Source organism: Oncorhynchus mykiss, chromosome 15 (genome assembly GCF_013265735.2).
Source record: "Oncorhynchus mykiss isolate Arlee chromosome 15, USDA_OmykA_1.1, whole genome shotgun sequence".
Lineage (NCBI taxonomy): Eukaryota > Metazoa > Chordata > Actinopteri > Salmoniformes > Salmonidae > Oncorhynchus > Oncorhynchus mykiss.
This window is the reverse complement of record NC_048579.1, coordinates 9006076-9025007: the sequence shown is the minus strand read 5'-3', so window position 1 is coordinate 9025007 and position 18932 is coordinate 9006076.

Below are 18932 nucleotides of genomic sequence, written 5' to 3'. Positions count from 1 at the left end.
AATCAAAACATATAACCTGACATTTGAATACCTCCAACTGAAGCATACATGAGTACCTGTGTCTTTGTTAACCGCTCAACACAGAATAGCTGCATGTGAGCACTCCCTCAACTTATTTGGAGAAAATACCCTTTCTATTTTATTCAGCTAGGTTCATTTTACTCTTCATACTATAAAAAAATATGAAATAATGCCACAGAATTCTAAGCAAATCTTGTCTGCTAAATGAACTCATGTGGCCATAATGTAGGCACAGCCACATGGCGTAGCCAGATCAGAGCCTAACTTATGGACAACTCAGAGAATGCGATTCTACTACATTTTCTTCATATCGTGTTCCTTTAGACCTGTCTAAAATAAATAATGGCTTTATTGTGATGTTGTAGGCTATATTACATGGCTTTATTGGACTTTTAAAGATGTAAATGTTCCAAAGGTCTGTGTTAGTGGCTTGTAGGCTGTGTGTGGAATCCAGAAGAGATGTTAAATGTGTTTGTTCATTAATTAACGGTCAATTACAGTGAGATCGGCAATTTCATGACCGCCACAGCCCTAGGCCCATCCCAAGTGCTGATCACCTTGAGGGTTGTTTGCATCTGGAACCTTCCATCGTGAAACAAGGGAATAATGTTGTTGTTAGTGAACTGACTGTATGCAGAATAGTCCACAATGTCTGCAGTGCTATATGTGAACTGAAAGACCAATACATCAGGTTCCCTGATACTTTCTGCCAAAACCAACTACAAGGTACACTCTCATGAATATAGATACTTCCCTGGAGTCGTTTGGCTGTATAGAGGGATGTCATATTCACATCAAGTGTCCCTCTACAGCAGATGCTGAGGTGTGCAGTAATCGTAAAAAAACGGGTTATTTGCAGATCTCCAACATTGTTGCACGTTAGAAAGAGTGTCAACTCATGACTCAATGATTTTCCCAAACTCCTCTTTGTATGCCCAGCTCGAAGAAGGACAACACAGTGGAGTCATGCTTGGTGACAGAGGGCATGCACAGACCAACTCCTTGTTCACCCTCTATCTTCATGCAATAGGACCTGAGCAACAACGATACGACAAAAGCTCATATCCGCATCAGAGGTGTAGTAGAGGGCATGTTTGGTGTATGGAAGGTGTTCAGTGTCTCAGAAACACACGGCGCTTATGACCTCAAACAACATGGCTGCCCAATGCTTCACAATGACCTCAAACAACATGGCTGTCCAATGCTTCACAATGACCTCAAACAACATGGCTGTCCAATGCTTCACAATGACCTCAAACAACATGGCTGTCCAGTGGTTCACAATGACCTCAAACAGCATGGCTGTCCAATGCTTCACAATGACCTCAAACAACATGGCTGCCCAGTGCTTCACAATGACCTCAAACAGCATGGCTGCCCAATGCTTCGCAATGACCTCAAACAGCATGGCTGTCCAATGATTCACAATGACCTCAAACAGCATGGCTGTCCAATGCTTCACAATGACCTCAAACAGCATGGCTGTCCAATGCTTCACAATGACCTCAAACAACATGGCTGTCCAGTGGTTCACAATGACCTCAAACAACATGGCTGTCCAATGCTTCACAATGACCTCAAACAGCATGGCTGCCCAGTGCTTCACAATGACCTCAAACAGCATGGCTGCCCAATGCTTCACAATGACCTCAAACAGCATGGCTGCCCAATGCTTCACAATGACCTCAAACAGCATGGCTGCCCAGTGCTTCACAATGACCTCAAACAGCATGGCTGTCCAGTGCTTAATAATGACCTCAACATGGCTGCCCAGATCTTCACAATGACCTCAAACAGCATGGCTGCCCAGTGCTTCACAATGACCTCAAACAGCATGGCTGCCCAGTGCTTCACAATGACCTCAAACAGCATGGCTGTCCAGTGCTTAACAATGACCTCAACATGGCTGCCCAGATCTTCACAATGACCTCAAACAGCATGGCTGTCCAATGCGTCACAATGACCTCAAACAGCATGGCTGTCCAATGCTTCACAATGACCTCAAACAACATGGCTGTCCAGTGCTTAACAATGACCTCAACATGGCTGCCCAGATCTTCACAATGACCTCAAACAGCATGGCTGTCCAATGCTTCACAATGACCTCAAACAGCATGGCTGCCCAATGCTTCACAATGACCTCAAACAGTATGGCTGCCCAATGCTTCACAATGACCTCAAACAGCATGGCTGCCCAATGCTTCACAATGACCTCAAACAGCATGGCTGCCCAGTGCTTCACAATGACCTCAAACAGCATGGCTGCCCAATGCTTCACAATGTCCTCAAACAGCATGGCTGCCCAGTGCTTCACAATGACCTCAAACAGCATGGCTGCCCAGTGCTTCACAATGACCTCAAACAGCATGGCTGCCCAGATCCTCGCATTGAAGATGAGGACGACCCAGATGTTCCCACAGTTGAGGCAGACAATGACAGAAATGAACAAGCCTGTATAGACACCTTCGCTATGCAACACTTCTCACAAAAAAAGATGTCTTAAGTAATTGAAGCAAACAATAGCCATGGACTGGTCACAAAAAGGTTTTAATTTAACAAATGCAAATATCGGGACTCAACTCAGCATGAAGACCATTGGTACTGCTGCTGGTTCATGTTTCTGTCCTCCTCCTTCAAACTGTTGAGCGTGAAAATCCCAGCAGCGTTGCTGTTCTTGACACAAACCGGTGCGCCTGGCACCTACTACCGGGCCTCACTGTGTGGTGTCAAACAAAAAAATAATAATTTCAAATTGACTTGGATTTGTAAAAGTGGCCTAACAACAGTATCACACCTGAAGTTGTTTTAGCTTCCGTCTGTTTACAGATTACAGATGGTGATTACAGATGGTGGTCCAGGCGTTCTTTCATTACAGATGGTAGTCCGGACGTTCTTTCTGTTGTTTTCTGTTGGTGAATCATGCCGTTTGTTGTTTTCTGTTGGTGAATCATGCAGTCTGTTGTTTTCTGTTGGTGAATCATGCCGTTTGTTGTTTTCTGTTGGTGAATCATGCAGTCTGTTGTTTTCTGTTGGTGAATCATGCAGTCTGTTGTTTTCTGTTGGTGAATCATGCAGTCTGTTGTTTTCTGTTGGTGAATCATGCAGTCTGTTGTTTTCTGTTGGTGAATCATGCCGTTTGTTCTCCATACTTGGGTGGTTTGACACAATTAGCTTCAAAAGGATTTTTTTCAAAGTCACCGAAAGTCTTTGAACGTTGTCTTTTACCTCTGACCATTGTTTGGTTTAGGTGACTGAGGTGACTTGCTCCAATTCCATACAATGCTTATGTAGAAGTGTCCCATCCATGTTTTTTTTAGTGCACATTGTTAGTCTAATCAGTCTTCACAAAGAGGAACTGGTTAGTCCTTACTTACCTTAATACTCCCTAGTCTAGAACTAATTCTTAATGTATCTGGATTCATTTAAGTAGAATTAGTCTTGACTCTGTCCGGGAAACTGCCGCTTTGAGAGTTAGAGGAGGGTAGGTGAAGATTCCTTTTGTAAGAAGAAGAATCATATCTATACGTCTAATTGTTGTTGCTTGTAGATATCATGCTACTTGTTTTACTGTTGCACATGAGTACAGGTTTAAGGACTTGTTTCTATTCCTGTCTCCAGAGAGAGAAGAACTGGTTTGAGTTATTGGAGCTGACAGACCAAGCCATAGATGACCTTCCATAGCGCCAACACCTGCCTGTCGTCAAGGAATGCTCATACTTGTATGAAATCCATTACTAACTCTATTCATTATAGTTTTGCAAGTCACCTCTCTATAGATAAATACTGTTCATAACTCTAATATATTAATTAGCACATTGACTTATTGGTGGTTGTATCGTCAGATGGACGTTTGAGCAGGCCAGTCCACTGCTTCAGACAGAGAGCCAGAAGATCTTATCGCAGCTCCTGTCCCATCCCCTCCTCCCTGTCAAGACAGAGACCTCCACCTGCCCTCTCAATGTAGTCAAGGTAACGTCAACTCTTTAGAGCACTGTCTGATGTCGGTAATACTGAAATTTTGGCTGTAATGCTGATACTGGCAGGACACAATGTCATAACAGTACTAATGTTTTTGACCTTTCAACTCTTTATGTGAGGTCATGCGCTAAGCCTGTTGTTAACCTTTGACCACTCTGGGGGTTCAGAACATGGCCAAGCCTGTGTCATCAGTCTGTGGTGGGGTTCACTTCCTCCTTCACCCCAAATTCCTCTGTCAGATCAGCGCCTTCGATCTTCAAGACCCAGCTGGGGAGGGTGTGTGTGTGTGTGTGTGTGTGTGTGCACGCGTGAGTGTGCATGTATTCTGTAGATATGGTTCCAGATATACACTCAGTATACAAAACATTAGGAACACCTTCCCTCAGAACAGCCTCAATTCATCGAGCACGGACTATACACGGTGTGGAAAGCGTTCCACAGGGAGGCTAGCCCATGTTGTGTCAAGTTGGCTGGATGTCCTTTGGGTGGTGAACCATTCTTTCTATCCCGTTACACACGGGAAACTGTTGAGCGTGGAAAAACCCAGCAGCGTTGCAGTTCTTGACACAAGCCGGTGCACATGGCACCTAATACCATGCTGCGTTCAGAGGTATCTACATATTTACCCTCTGAATGGCACAAATACACAATTCATGTCTCATGGCAATCCTTCTCCTCCCCTTCATCTACACTCATTGAAGGGGATTTAATATCATCACTTTCAGCTGGATACACCTGGCCAGTCTGTCATGGAAATGTTTTGTTTACTCACCCACTTTAAATGGTCATTATTGTAAAACAACATTTCTTCTAAATGGTTTACGTGGCTAAATAACGTCTAAATTGTCAATAAAGAGTTGATCGGGTTGTGAAAGAGATGTAGGTTGATCTAAAGATGAACTCCGCAGCTGTTCCTGCTGATGGGTCCATTAACGATGACAGCCTCAACATGGGTGTCACGTCCTGACCTTAGTTCCTTTTTCATGTCTCCGTTTTAGTTTGGTCAGGGCGTGGGGTTGGGGTGGGCATTCTAAGTTTTTGTTCTAGGTTTTGTATTTCTGTGTTTGGCCTGGTATGGTTCCCAATCAGAGGCAGCTGTCGATTGTTGTCTCTGATTGAGAACCATACTTAGGTAGCTCTTGCCCACATGGGTTTTGTGGGTAGTTACAGTGCCTTGCGAAAGTATTCGGCCCCCTTGAACTTTGCGACCTTTTGCCACATTTCAGGCTTCAAACATAAAGATATAAAACTGTATTTTTTTGTGAAGAATCAACAACAAGTGGGACACAATCATGAAGTGGAACGACATTTATTGGATATTTCAAACTTTTTTAACAAATCAAAAACTGAAAAATTGGGCGTGCAAAATTATTCAGCCCCCTTAAGTTAATACTTTGTAGCGCCACCTTTTGCTGCGATTACAGCTGTAAGTCGCTTGGGGTATGTCTCTATCAATTTTGCACATCGAGAGACTGAAATTTTTTCCCATTCCTCCTTGCAAAACAGCTCGAGCTCAGTGAGGTTGGATGGAGAGCATTTGTGAACAACAGTTTTCAGTTCTTTCCACAGATTCTCGATTGGATTCAGGTCTGGACTTTGGCTTGGCCATTCTAACACCTGGATATGTTTATTTTTGAACCATTCCATTGCAGATTTTGCTTTATATTTTGGATCATTGTCTTGTTGGAAGACAAATCTCCGTCCCAGTCTCAGGTCTTTTGCAGACTCCATCAGGTTTTCTTCCAGAATGGTCCTATATTTCGCCTCATCCATCTTCCCATCAATTTTAACCATCTTCCCTGTCCCTGCTGAAGAAAAGCAGGCCCAAACCATGATGCTGCCACCACCATGTTTGACAGTGGGGATGGTGTGTTCAGCTGTGTTGCTTTTACGCCAAACATAACGTTTTGCATTGTTGCCAAAAAGTTCAATTTTGGTTTCATCTGACCAGAGCACCTTGTTCCACATGTTTGGTGTGTCTCACAGGTGGCTTGTGGCAAAAAAAAAGGCCGACAAACCTGACTCAGATACACCAGCTCTGTCAGGAGGAATGGGCCAAAATTCACCCAGCTTATTGTGGGAAGCTTGTGGAAGGCTACACAAAAAGTTTGATCCAAGTTAAACAATTTACAGGAAATGCTACCAAATACTAATTGAGTGCATGTTAACTTCTGACCCACTGTGAATGTGATGAAATAAATAAAACCTGAAAGAAATAATTATCTCTACTATTATTCTGACATTTCACATTCTTAAAAAAAATGTTGATCCTAACTGACCTAAGATAGGGAATTTTTACTAGGATTAAATGTCAGGAATTGTGAAAAACTGAGTTTAAATCTGTTTGGCTAAGGTGTATGTAAACTTCGACTTCAACTGTAGTTTTTTGAATTTTATTAATTTTTGTTAGCAGACATATTCAACAGAATGTACAATGTGGACCCAGAGGATATCACTTGAGTGTTAATTAAAACGCTTGTTTCCACAGTGGTCCTCGATGGTAAAAACAATAACACATATAATGATTAAAAGGCAACACAAAATTACAAAAAAACATAAATAGATGACTTTATATTGACATCCTAAAAAGTGACACTGTTCACTGCACTTCTCCCTAACCTTAAAAATCCACCATATTCATTCGACATTAAAACATGTTCCTCCGGGGTTGGTCTCGTGGAGTCAAAGGTGTTGGTGCTGCACACATCAATCATTTATTCTCTGTATTTTCTGCTCGTCTGTCTGTCTGCCTGTCTGCTTGCCTGTCTGCTCGTCTGTCTGTCTGCTTGTCTGTCTGTCTGCTCGTCTGTCTGCTTGTCTGTCTGTCTGCTTGTCTGCCTGTCTGCTCGTCTGTCTGCCTGTCTGCTCGTCTGTCTATCTGCTTGTCTTTCTGTCTGCTTGTCTGCGTGTCTGCTCGTCTGTCTGCCTGTCTGCTCGTCTGTCTGTCTGCTCGTCTGTCTGCCTGTCTGCTCGTCTGCCTGTCTGCTCGTCTGTCTCTCTGCCTGTCTGCTTGTCTGCCTGTCTGCTTGTCTGCCTGTCTGCTCGTCTGCCTGTCTGCTCGTCTGTCTGTCTGCAGATCAGTCAAATATACAGGACTTTCCTATACAACACATACGTCCATATACACACACACACAACACCCTGATACACAGAGGAGAGGGGATATACATATTGATATGTTATCAGTATAGACAGACAGCTGTCTGCCATAACCATCACAAAGAGCCCTCAGCCAGAGACTCAGAGTTGAACAAAAGTGACAGAGGTAATATGTCCATCAACATCACACACTGTCGGAGAGCAGAATACCTAAACACTCAGAGAGAGACTCAATGTCAAATTCAGCCGGCAGTTTTAAACATACAGACACACACTCAGACAAATTCACCCTTTTCTTTCTCTCTTTCTCTCTTACACACACCTGCTGTTTAGTAAGGAGTAGTCGTAGTGCAGCTCTCGGTTTGGAAACACATGGTAAGTCTGCTTCACCTCACTTATCATCAGAACACAGTATCCCGGCGCATCCTCTGTGCCTGCGTAACTCTACACACACACACACACACACACACGCACACACACACACACACACACACACACACACACACACACACACACACACACACACACACACACACACACACACACACACACACACACACACACACACACACACACACACACACACACACACACACACACACACACACACTGTTTTGTATTTTGTAACCCTAACTCTAAACCTAACTCCTAACTCTAAACCTAACTCCTAACCCTAACTCCTAACCCAACCCCTGACTCCTACCACTGACACCTACCCCTGACTCCTAACTCTAAACACAACCCCTGACTCCTACCCCTGATTTTAAACCTTCCCCTGACTCCTAAAGCTGACTCCTAACCCTGACTGCTATCACTAAACCTACCCAAGACTCTTAACCCTGACTCCTAACCCTAACTCCTAACCCTAACTCTAAACCTAACTCAAACCCTGACTATAAACACGGACTCTAAACACAACCCTAACTCTAAACCCAACCCCTGACTCCTACCACTGACACCTACCCCTGACTCCTAACTTTAAACCCAACCCCTGACTCCTACCCCTGATCTTAAACCTTCCCCTGACTCCTAAAGCTGACTCCTAACCCTGACTCTTATCACTAAACCTACCCCTGACTCTTAACCCTGACTCCTAACCCTAACTCTATACCTACCCCTGACTCCTACCCCTGATTCCTACCCCTGACTCCTAACTCCGAAAAGTATGAGCTTTGTCCCCATGTGCAGTTGCAAACCATAGTCTGGCTTTTTTTTATGGCGGGTTTGGAGCAGTGGCTTCTTCCTTGCTGAGCAGCCTTTCAGGTTATGTCGATATACTGTGGATATAGATACTTTTGTACCTGTTTCCTCCAGCATCTTCACAAGGTCCTTTGCTGTTGTTCTGGGATTGATTTGCACTTTTCGCACCAAAGTACGTTCATCTCTAGGAGACAGAACGCGTCTCCTTCCTGAGCGGTATGACGGCTGCATGGTCCCATTGTGTTTAAACTTGTGTACTATTGTTTGTGCAGATGAACGTGGTACCTTCATTCATTTGGAAATTGCTCCCAAGGATGAACTAGACTTGTGGAGGGCTACAATGACTCCAATCTAAGTGTATGTAAACTTCCAACTTCAACTGTACTACCTCAATCAGCCCGAGTAACCGGTGCCTGCATATAGCCTCACTAATGTATATAGCCTCTCTACTATATATAGCCTCGCTACTGTATATAGCCTCGCTACTGTATATAGCCTCTCTACTGTATATACCCTCTCTACTGTATATAGCCTCGCTACTGTATATAGCCTCGCTACTGTATATAGCCTCACTACTGTATATAGCCTCTCTACTGTATATAGCCTCGCTACTGTATATAGCCTCGCTACTGTATATAGCCTGGCTACTGTATACAGCCTCTCTACTGTATATAGCCTCTCTACTGTATATAGCCTCTCTACTGTCTATAGCCTCTCTACTGTCTATAGCCTCTCTACTGTATATAGCCTCTCTACTGTATAAAGCCTCTCTACTGTCTATAGCCTCTCTACTGTTATAGCCTCACTACTCTATATAGCCTCACTACTGTATATAGCCTCTCTACTGTATATAGCCTCTCTACTGTCTATATAGCATTTCACTGTTGGTTGGAGCCTGTAAGTAAGCATTTCACTGTGGTTGGAGCCTGTGGGTAAGCATTTCACTTTTGGTTAGACCCTGTATGTTAGCATTTCACTATTGGTTAGAGCCTGTAAGTTAGCATTTCACTGTTGGTTGGACCCTGTATGTTAGCATTTCACTGTTGGTTAGACCCTGTATGTTAGCATTTCACTATTGGTTAGAGCCTGTAAGTTAGCATTTCACTATTGGTTAGAGCCTGTAAGTAAGCATTTCACTGTTGGTTGGACCCTGTATTTTAGCATTTCACTATTGGTTAGAGCCTGTAAGTAAGCATTTCACTGTTTGTTGGACCCTGTATTTTAGCATTTCACTATTGGTTAGAGCCTGTAAGTTAGCATTTCACTGTTGGTTGGACCCTGTATGTTAGCATTTCACTGTTGGTTAGACCCTGTATGTTAGCATTCCACTATTGGTTAGAGCCTGTAAGTTAGCATTACCTTGTTGGTTCGATCCTGTAAGTTAGCATTTCCCTGTTGGTTAGAGCCTGTAAGTTAGCATTTCCCTGTTGGTTCGAGCCTGTAAGTTAGCATTTCCCTGTTGGTTAGAGCCTGTAAGTTAGCATTTCCCTGTTGGTTCGAGCCTGTAAGTTAGAATTTCATTGTTGTATTTGGCGCACGTGACAAATACACTTTGATTTGATTTATAATACATAGATAAAAAGGGAATGTCAGCTCACTGTTTTACTCCTGTCAGAAGTGATATTTTAATAATACTTTGGTGATTTAAGATTGATTTCCAAGCGGTCTCGGAACCCAAATCCCTTTATCGACAGTCTTAAATCCTTTTTGATTGCATTGGAGGTGAGGCTATGCTTGGTTTTTAATCAAATATAACTACATGCGAAAAAAACATTTGGTTATTTATGTTTCTAAATACGAGGTATACGGTCACCTAAAACACATTAGGCTAGGCTCTTGTTCCATGCGCATAACGGCAGTGTGCGTCACGGCTAGCTAGTCTTGGGTTTCCGCTGTCAAAATTCATAACCGTTTACGTTACTGCTAATATCAGCTTTTGGTTGCACTTAAGTATCTCTATCAGCGCTGCCTGAAATTAGCACACCTCAACTATTTCCACACCGCTTATCTTTGCAAGCAAGCTGATATAAGACAGGTAAATTGCCCGAACCTGGCGTTAGGGCTGGAAAATGCCAGTGCACCAGTTTTTACATGACGAAATTGCTAACCAATGTGCTTTTGACACGAGCGGCATCTTAACGCTAGCGGGAAATAGAGCCCATAATGATTACTAGTGATAGCATCTTAACGCTAGCGGGAAATAGAGCCAATAATGATTACTAGTGATAGCATCTTAACGCTAGCGGGAAATAGAGCCCATAATGATTACTAGTGATAACATCTTAACGCTAGCGGGAAATGGAGCACATAATGATTACTAGTGATAGCATCTTAACGCTAGCGGGAAATAGAGTCCATAATGATTACTAGTGATAGCATCTTAACGCTAGCGGGAAATAGAGCCCATAATGATTACTAGTGATAGCATCTTAACGCTAGCGGGAAATAGAGCCCATAATGATTACTAGTGATAGCATCTTAACGCTAGCGGGAAATAGAGCCCATAATGATTACTAGTGATAGCATCTTAACGCTAGCGGGAAATAGAGCCCATAATGATCACTAGTGATAGCATCTTAACGCTAGCGGGAAATAGAGCCCATAATGATTACTAGTGATAGCATCTTAACGCTAGCGGGAAATAGAGCCCATAATGATTACTAGTGATAGCATCTTAACGCTAGCGGGAAATAGAGCCCATAATGATTCCTAGTGATAGCATCTTAACGCTAGCGGGAAATAGAGCCCATAATGAGTACTAACACATAGTGACAATGTAAACGGCAACATGACAGTGACAGACCTCACAGATCATCATTCTTATGAATGTGTGTGTGTGTGTGTGCATGTTCACTGTGTGTGTATGCAAACCCCTCCCTGAGTCACATCTGGCTGAGAAGACACCCCCCCCCCCCCCCCCCCCTCTCAGCACTCTGCTCAGGGTTACGTTCACAACACAACTCATTTCATAGCACAACACTATCCCACTGCTCTGAGCGGACGTTCACAACACAACTAATTCACTCACACACGGCTTAACTCATTACGTTGCACAGCTGAGGGGTACGTTCGCGTGACAACTAATTTAGTAACGTTTAAACAGTTTAACACTATCACACTGCCCTGGGGTTCGTTCACAACACACAACTACTTCAATAAATGCATTAAGCTGTAGAGTTTAGAGGTACGAGTACGGCCACAGGACCTAAACGTTCACATTGGTAAACACATTGTGTTGATAAACAGTCACACAGATAAACCCTCACTGTAAATCAACTTACTGCTCCGAGATTTGTTTACAAACACAGTCATAAAGTTGAGGGGTACGTTCAGCACCGCTAATCACTCAATGTGTTCTAATTGTTAGCTTCATTCCTTGTGTTCATGTGTCTGTGGCTCTTTGATGCGATTTCCACAGTAGAACTCTTCTTCCCTGTCTCATCTCTTTCTTTTGGCTGTTTTTTGTTGTTGTTGTTACCTGAGTTCATTTGTTTTCATTTGTATTTTATATTTTCTACAGAGCAAAGAGGTTGTTTAAATCATTTTCTTGTTTTACCTAATCAGGTCACAGAGAACCAGCTCTGACGTGGCTCCCTCACCATTATCACTCCCTGTGTCAGTCATACAAGGGTAATGATGCACACGTGTGTGTGTGTGTGTGTGTGTGTGTGTGTGCACGTCTGTGTTTGTGTGTGTGTGTGTCCTGTCTCATTGGTGCATTTGAATTACTTGAGTTTCTTGGCAGCATCTGTTTGCAATAACCCATCACTTATCACCTATTACTAGTGGTGTCTTATAGTTATTAGAGCCTGTGAAATTAGTGGTAATGTCTTATAGTTGACAGAGCCTGTGAAATTAGTGGTAATGTCTTATAGTTGACAGAGCCTGTGAAATTAGTGGTAATGTCTTATAGTTGACAGAGCCTGTGCAATTAGTGGTAATGTCTTATAGTTATTAGAGCCTGTGTCACCTTGTCTTAAATGAGGTAGCGAGAAACACAGTTCAACCTGTGATTGACAGAGGGCATCATTAAGTGTGTGTGTGACTCTTGTTCGTTCCAGACAGGAGACCAACTCACTGCTGGACCTGTTGCTTGGTACGGAGTTGCAGGCACACGCTGTGAGTCAGGGAGAGACAGAAACAGGGCCCGGCTCAGCAAGAGACTACAGAAAGAACTGACAGGGTTCCTCAACTCTTTACTGCACCGCCTCATGCACACACACACACCAACAACAGGTATTGCAATTACACACGGACACATACTGGCTGTCTCTCTCTGGCTGTCTCTCTCTCTGGTACCGTCTGCTATTGCCAGACCCTGTAGCGCTGTGCCTCTGCTGGTTATCTGGGTGAGTATGAAGTCATTTGTATGCAAACCATGTTCCCTGTTGCTTGTGAAAACTGTCTGTAGGCAGTTACACGTACACCCACACACACCCACACACACACCAAAATACACGTTCAACATAGAGCCACAAGTATGACTAAGATAAACAGGAAATACTAAAGCATCTCATCAAACTGAGTTGTTGTCTATGACTCATCAAACTGAGTTGTTGTCTATAGTGTATATGACTCATCAAACTGAGTTGTTGTCTATAGTGTATATGACTCATCAAACTGAGTTGTTGTCTATAGTGTATATGACTCATCAAACTGAGTTGTTGTCTATAGTGTATATGACTCATCAAACTGGGTTGTTGCCTATAGTGTATATGACTCATCAAACTGAGTTGTTGTCTATAGTGTTTATGACTCATCAAACTGAGTTGTTGTCTATAGTGTATATGACTCATCAAACTGAGTTGTTGTCTATAGTGTATATGACTCATCAAACTGGGTTGTTGCCTATAGTGTATATGACTCATCAAACTGGGTTGTTGTCTATAGTGTATATGACTCATCAAACTGGGTTGTTGTCTATAGTGTATATGACTCATCAAACTGAGTTGTTGTCTATAGTGTATATGACTCATCAAACTGAGTTGTTGTCTATAGTGTATATGACTCATCAAACTGGGTTGTTGCCTATAGTGTATATGACTCATCAAACTGAGTTGTTGTCTATAGTGTTTATGACTCATCAAACTGAGTTGTTGTCTATAGTGTTTATGACTCATCAAACTGAGTTGTTGTCTATAGTGTATATGACTCATCAAACTGAGTTGTTGTCTATAGTGTTTATGACTCATCAAACTGAGTTGTTGTCTATAGTGTATATGACTCATCAAACTGAGTTGTTGTCTATAGTGTTTATGACTCATCAAACTGAGTTGTTGTCTATAGTGTATATGACTCATCAAACTGGGTTGTTGCCTATAGTGTATATGACTCATCAAACTGAGTTGTTGTCTATAGTGTTTATGACTCATCAAACTGAGTTGTTGTCTATAGTGTATATGTCAGGTGCGTGAATGAGGACCCAAAAGCGAATTAACAAAACAGAGTTTCTTTAATGACGAAACACACGTAGGCTCAGATGGACAGGCAGATTCCGACAGGACAGGACAAGGTTAGATGAACAGGCAGATTCCGACAGGACAGGACAAGGTTGCAGCAAACACGACGATAGTCTGGTTCAGGCATGAGTAACACAAACGAGAATCCGACAAAGACAGAAGCAGAAACAGAGAGAGATATAGAGACCTAATCAGAGGGAAAAAGGGAACAGGTGGGAAAAGGGGTGAATGAGGTAGTTAGAGAAGACAAGGAACAGCTGGGGGAAAGAGGGGAAGAAAAGGTAACCTAATACGACCAGCAGAGGGAGACAGGGTGAAGAGAAAGAACAGGAACAGGACACAACATGACAATACATGACAGTACCCCCCCACTCACCGAGCGCCTCCTGGCGCACTCGAGGAGGAAACCTGGCGGCAACGGAGGAAATCATCGATCAGCGAACGGTCCAGCACGTCCCGAGAGGGAACCCAACTCCTTTCCTCAGGACCGTACCCCTCCCAATCCACTAGGTACTGGTGACCACGGCCCCGAGGACGCATGTCCAAAATCTTACGGACCCTGTAGATAGGTGCGCCCTCGACAAGGATGGGGGGGGGGGGGAAGACGAGCGGGGGCGCGAAGAACGGGCTTAACACAGGAGACATGGAAGACCGGGTGGACGCGACGAAGATATCGCGGAAGAAGAAGTCGCACTGCGACAGGATTAATGATCCGAGAAATACGGAACGGACCAATGAACCGCGGGGTCAACTTGCCAGAAGCTGTCTTAAGGGGAAGGTTCTGAGTGGAGAGCCAAACTCTCTGACAGCGACAATATCTAGGACTCTTAGTTCTACGCTTATTAGCAGCTCTCACAGTCTGCGCCCTATAACGGCAAAGTGCAGACCTGACCCTCTTCCAGGTGCGCTCGCAACGTTGGACAAAAGCCTGAGCGGAGGGGACGCTGGACTCGGCGAACTGAGATGAGAACAGCGGAGGCTGGTACCCGAGGCTACTCTGAAAAGGAGATAGCCCGGTCGCAGACGAAGGAAGGGAGTTGTGGGCGTATTCTGCCCAGGGGAGCTGTTCTGACCAAGACGCAGGGTTGCGAAAAGAAAGACTACGTAAGATGCGACCAATAGTCTGATTGGCCCGTTCTGCTTGACCGTTAGACTGGGGGTGAAAGCCGGAAGAGAGACTGACGGAAGCCCCAATCAAACGGCAAAACTCCCTCCAAAATTGAGACGTAAATTGCGGACCTCTGTCCGAAACGACGTCTGACGGAAGGCCATGAATTCTGAAAACATTCTCGATGATGATTTGTGCCGTCTCTTTAGCAGAAGGAAGCTTAGCAAGGGGAATAAAATGAGCCGCCTTAGAGAACCGACAACCGTAAGAATAACAGTCTTCCCCGCTGACGAAGGCAGTCCGGTGACAAAATCTAAGGCGATGTGAGACCACGGTCGAGAGGGAATGGGAAGCGGCCTGAGACGGCCGGCAGGAGGGGAGTTACCGGACTTAGTCTGCGCGCAGACCGAACAAGCAGCCACAAAACGACGCGTCATGCTCCCGGGTCATGCTCCCGGGTGGGCCACCAAAAACGCTGGCGAATGGAAGCAAGCGTACCCCGAACGCCAGGGTGGCCGGCTAACTTGGCAGAGTGAGCCCACTGAAGAACGGCCAGACGAGTAGGAACGGGAACGAAAAGAAGGTTCCTAGGACAAGCGCGCGGCGACGGAGTGTAAGTGAGTGCTTGCTTTACCTGCCTCTCAATTCCCCAAACAGTCAACCCGACAACACGCCCCTCAGGGAGAATCCCCTCGGGGTCAGTGGAGGCTACTGAAGAACTGAAGAGACGAGATAAAGCATCAGGCTTGGTGTTCTTAGAGCCCGGACGATAAGAAATCACGAACTCGAAACGAGCAAAAAACAGCGCCCAGCGCGCCTGACGCGCATTAACCTCTTAGAGCTCTAGGGGCGCTATTTCATTTTTGGATAAAAAACGTTCCCGTTTTAAGCGCGATATTTTGTCACGAAAAGATGCTCGACTATGCATATTCTTGACAGTTTTGGAAAGAAAACACTCTGAAGTTTCAGAATCTGCAAAGATTTTGTCTGTAAGTGCCCCAGAACTCATTCTACAGGCGAAACCAAGATGATGCATCACCCAGGAATTAGCAGAATTTCTGAAGCTCTGTTTTCCATTCTCTCCTTATATGGCTGTGATTGCGCAAGGAATGAGCCTACACTTTCTGTCGTTCGCCCAAGGTCTTAGCAGCATTGTGACGTATTTGTAGGCATATCATTGGAAGATTGGCCATAAGAGACTACATTTTCCAGAGGTCCGCCCGGTGTCCTTTGTCTAAATTTGTGCGTAATCTTCAGGTGCAGGCATTTTCTCCTGGGATTCAGGAGAGAAAGCATGTTTCCAAGAACGATGTATCAATGAAGAGATATGTGAAAAACACCTTGAGGATTGATTCTAAACAACGTTTGCCATGTTTTCAGTCGATATTATGGAGTTAATTTGGAAAAAAGTTTGCGTTTTGAGGACTGAATTTATGGATTTTTTTTGGTAGCCAAATGTGATGTATAAAACGGAGCTATTTCTAATACACAAGGAATCTTTTTGGAAAAACTGAGCATCTGCTATCTAACTGAGAGTATCCTCATTGAAAACATCAGAAGTTCTTCAAAGGTAAATGATTTTATTTGAAGGCTTTTATGTTTTTGTTAATGTTGCGTGCTGGATGCTAACGCTAATGCTAACGCTAAATGCTAACGCGAAATGCTAACTCTAGCTAGCTACTTTTACACAAATGATTGTTTTCCTATGGTTGAGAAGCATATTTTGAAAATCTGAGATGACAGTGTTGTTTACAAAAGGCTAAGCTTGAGAGATGGCATATTTATTTCATTTCATTTGCGATTTTCATAAATAGTTAACGTTGTGTTATGCTAATGAGCTTGCTGATAGATTTACACAATCCTGGATACAGGGGTTTTTTCATAGCTAAACGTGACGCAGAAAACGGAGCGATTTGTCCTAAACAAATAATCTTTCAGGAAAAACTGAACATTTGCTATCTGAGAGTCTCCTCATTGAAAACATCTGAAGTTCTTCAAAGGTAAATTATTTTTTTGAATGCTTTTCTGTTTTTTTGTGTAAATGTTGCCAGCTGAATGCTAATGCTAAATGCTACGTTAGCCATCAATACTGTTACACAAATGCTTGTTTTGCAATGGTTGAGAAGCATATTTTGAAAATCTGAGATGACAGTGTTGTTAACAAAAGGCTAAGCTTGAGAGCTAGCATATTTATTTCATTTCATTTGCGATTTTCATGAATAGTTAACGTTGCGTTATGGTAATGAGCTTGAGTCTGTATTCACGAACCCGGATCCGGGATGGGGAGATCAGAAAGGTTAAGTCGTTTGGCAGAACGGATGTACTCAAGGTTCCTATGGTCAGTCCAAACGACAAAAGGAACGGTCGCCCCCTCCAACCACTGTCGCCATTCGCCTAGGGCTAAGCGGATGGCGAGCAGTTCGCGGTTTCCCACATCATAGTTACGTTCCGACGGCGACAGGCGATGAGAAAAATACGCGCAAGGGTGGACCTTGTCGTCAGAGAGGGAGCGCTGAGAAAGAATGGCTCCCACGCCCACCTCTGACGCGTCAACCTCGACAACGAACTGTCTAGAGACGTCAGGTGTAACAAGGATAGGTGCGGATGTAAAACGATTCTTGAGGAGATCAAAAGCTCCCTGGGCGGAAACGGACCACTTAAAGCACGTCTTGACAGAAGTAAGGGCTGTGAGAGGAGCTGCCACCTGACCGAAATTACGGATGAAACGACGATAGAAGTTCGCGAAGCCGAGAAAGCGCTGCAGCTCGACGCGTGACTTAGGGACGGGCCAATCAATGACAGCTTGGACCTTAGCGGGATCCATCTTAATGCCTTCAGCGGAAATAACCGAACCGAGAAATGTGACGGAGGAGGCATGAAAAGTGCACTTCTCAGCCTTCACAAAAAGACAATTCTCTAAAAGGCGCTGGAGGACACGTCGAACGTGCTGAACATGAATCTGGAGTGACGGTGAAAAAATCAGGATATCGTCAAGGTAAACGAAAACAAAGATGTTCAGCATGTCTCTCAGGACATCATTGACTAATGCCTGAAAGACAGCTGGAGCGTTAGCGAGGCCGAAAGGAAGAACCCGGTATTCAAAGTGCCCTAACGGAGTGTTAAACGCCGTCTTCCACTCGTCCCCCTCCCTGATGCGCACGAGATGGTAAGCGTTACGAAGGTCCAACTTAGTGAAAAACCTGGCTCCCTGCAGGATCTCGAAGGCTGAAGACATAAGAGGAAGCGGATAACGATTCTTCACTGTTATGTCATTCAGCCCTCGATAATCTATGCAGGGGCGCAGGGACCCGTCCTTCTTCTTAACAAAAAAAAACCCCGCTCCGGCGGGAGAGGAGGAGGGGACTATGGTACCGGCGGCAAGAGCTACAGACAAATAATCTTCGAGAGCCTTACGTTCGGGAGCCGACAGAGAGTATAGTCTACCCCGGGGGGGAGTGGTTCCCGGAAGGAGATCAATACTACAATCATACGACCGGTGTGGAGGAAGAGAGGTGGCCCTGGACCGACTGAACACCGTGCGCAGATCGTGATATTCCTCCGGCACCCCTGTCAAATCACCAGGCTCCTCCTGTGAAGAAGAGACAGAGGAAACAGGAGGGATAGCAGACATTAAACATTTCACATGACAAGAGACGTTCCAGGAGAGGATAGAATTATTAGACCAATTAATAGAAGGATTATGACAAACTAGCCAGGGATGGCCCAAAACAACAGGTGTAAAAGGTGAACGAAAAATTAAAAAAGAAATGGTTTCGCTATGATTACCAGAGACAGTGAGGGTTAAAGGTAGCGTCTCACGCTGAATCCTGGGGAGAGGACTACCATCCAAGGCGAACAAGGCCGTGGGCTCCCTTAACTGTCTGAGAGGAATGTCATGTTCCCGAGCCCAGGTCTCGTCCATAAAACAGCCCTCCGCCCCAGAGTCTATCAAGGCACTGCAGGAAGCTGACGAACCGGTCCAGCGTAGATGGACCGACAAGGTAGTGCAGGATCTTGAAGGAGAGACAGGAGTAGTAGCGCTCACCAGTAGCCCTCCGCTTACTGAT